At 39.3% G+C, this 2,546-nt stretch overlaps 1 non-coding gene across 1 annotated transcript; it reads left to right on the top strand.

Annotated features, from left to right (window-relative positions):
• The first annotated feature begins 2,096 nt into the window (after nucleotides 1-2,096).
• On the top strand, nucleotides 2,097-2,203 carry LOC136401876 (U6 spliceosomal RNA). Its single transcript, XR_010750801.1, has one exon. It is a non-coding gene; the product is annotated as a U6 spliceosomal RNA (small nuclear RNA).
• Nucleotides 2,204-2,546: the final 343 nt, after the last annotated feature.

Here is a 2,546-nt window from a genome sequence, read left to right as displayed (position 1 = left end):
ATTTTTCAAGATTTACTTTAACATAACTAATAAACATCTCTCATATTCTAGGGAGAAATAATCATTGAGTCTTTGGAATTTATAATACAAGACTATTAACAAGATTTCCTGAGACCCAACCTATTCTGAAGAAATAACAATGCCATAATTTAGATACACCAGCTTCAAAAAGAGGCTGGTGATTAAAAACAATTTTAGCATATATAATATAAAATATGGGTATAAAGTATGTTAAAAAAACAAGTGAGTTTTAAGCTTTTAAATATATACTTTAGAAAACCATTATTTAATATATATATATAAATTGAATAAACAGAAGATTCCATTAAGTACCTACTGTTATTATTACATTGTAGATTAAAAATGTCTAGACTTACCTGACAGTAGAAAATACAACATTGAACATAAAACCCTAAAAATTTCTGGACTTAAAGACAGTAAACACATTTGCTCACAAAGTCTTACAAACAATTAATTAGTATGCATGTGGTCTCCTACAGAACAAAACATATTCATACAATTTTTAAAAATGATGTTTGTATTTATAAGGAAATCCTTTGAATGTGCAGTTAGGGGGTGTGTCAAATATAATCTATCTTTCATTGTATTTTCACCTGCAAGGACCACAAAGAAAGATTAATCAGCTATAGCCCTTTTTGAAAAGATCTGTCCTTGTGCCCTGCTTGCTTTTGCAAATCTTTTCTTCACAAATTTCTCTTGTAACTTGTAAATTTGGAATTCCTCCTTACCAGAAGTGAAATACCTTTGTTCCATTAAACTTCTGAGATTTTAAGCACATTCTTTTTTTCCCAATCAGTATAATCCATACCTCTAGGTGTGCCGGGCATGGATTAGACCACCGAGGACACCTCAGTCACTATGGCATTTCACAGCACAGGGGGTTCCCAGTCTCCACACACAAGGCACCACAGAGACCGCAGTGGCAACCTGTCGCTCAAATAAAAGATCTCAGAATCCCAGCAATATGGCAGACTGGGTGACCAAGCTGATGTTAGATGCCCCTCCCCCTTCACCATTACAAATAGAAATATAGCACTCAAACACACTTGAAAGAATAAAAGGGAAACTCCAAAGTGCCAGAAAGAACATCAAACAGGCCAGAAAAGCATAACTTAAAAACACAAATACTCACAAAAACAGCAGACACCAAATGAGACTCCGGTCCACAGGGCTTGTCTGTGCTACAATCCTTGCCATGCAACACTGTAGTAACAGCAGATCCCTGCACACACCTCTCAGTACTGTGAAAAAGGGGCCAGAACAACTTCACCCTCCCATGGAGGGGCACACCATAGAAGCTTGTCACCAGCTTACAGATCTGGTGCATAAAGTCTGGTGAGGAACAAAAATGCCCAGACTGCACCATGTATACATGAAGAGTTCACATTTCTATTACCAATGATCTCAGTCATTTTGTGATGCTAAAACAAAATTACAGCAGACTGGGTAACTGAAATAACATTTCTTTCCCACAGTTCTGGAGGATGAAAGTCCAAGATCAAGCTGCCAGCAAGTTTAGTGTGTGATGAGAGTCACTTCCTGGTTCATGGGCAGCCCTCTTCTCATGGTATCCTCATGTGTAAAGAGTGAAAAAGAAAACTCCATGCCTCTTCTATACCAGCACTAATGTCATTCATGGAAGCTCTACCCACATAATTTAATTATTTCCAAAAGACCCCAACTCAAATACCATCTTGTTTGGGTGGGATTAAAATTTCAAGGCATGAATTTGGGGGCACACAAACATTTTGCTTTCCTAAAGTTAAAGAAATTAGGCCCTGGCCAGGTGGCTCAGTAGATAGAGCATTGGCCTGGTGTGCAGATGTTCCGGGTTCAATCTCCATCAGGGCAAACAGGAAAAGCGACCATCTGTTTCTTTTCCCTTCCCACTCCCCCTTATCTCCGTCTTCCCCTCCAATAGCTAGTGGCTAGGTTGGTTTGAGAGTTGGGCCAGGTGCTGAGGACAGTTCTGTTGATTCAACCATCAGCCCCAGATGAGGGTTGCCAGTTGGATCCTGGTCAGGCCATGTGCAGGAGTCTATCTCCCCTCTGCTAACTGAATAAAAAAACTTTTTATGCTCACTTCGGCAGCACATATACTAAAATTGGAACAATACAGAGAAGATTAGCATGGCCCCTGCACAAGGATGACATGCAAATTTGTGAAGCATTCCATATTTTTAAGAAGAAGAGAAAGAACAAGGGATAGAGACTTTGTTCAAGCATATCATAGCTGAAAACTTCCCTCAAGTAAGGCAGTAAAACATCTCACATGTTCAGGAAGCACAGAGAACTCCATTAAAGAGAAACCCGGAGATGACATCAGAATAATGGCACGGTAGGAAGCGATACTGATAAATCTCCCCCAAAACTCAACAAGATCTTCAACCAGAAACAGAAAAACCTATCCTTGGAGCCTCCAGATGTTTCACAATACACCCAAAGGTATGGTCGAGCGAAAAATTGGCTAAATATATAATCAAACCCCAAAGGAAATAGGGAGTAAGAAATGCTCCGCCTTCCTC

Source organism: Saccopteryx leptura, chromosome 3, assembly GCF_036850995.1.
Source record: "Saccopteryx leptura isolate mSacLep1 chromosome 3, mSacLep1_pri_phased_curated, whole genome shotgun sequence".
Lineage (NCBI taxonomy): Eukaryota > Metazoa > Chordata > Mammalia > Chiroptera > Emballonuridae > Saccopteryx > Saccopteryx leptura.
The sequence above is the reverse complement of the archived record's forward strand: the minus strand, read 5'-3'. Positions and strand labels throughout refer to the sequence as shown.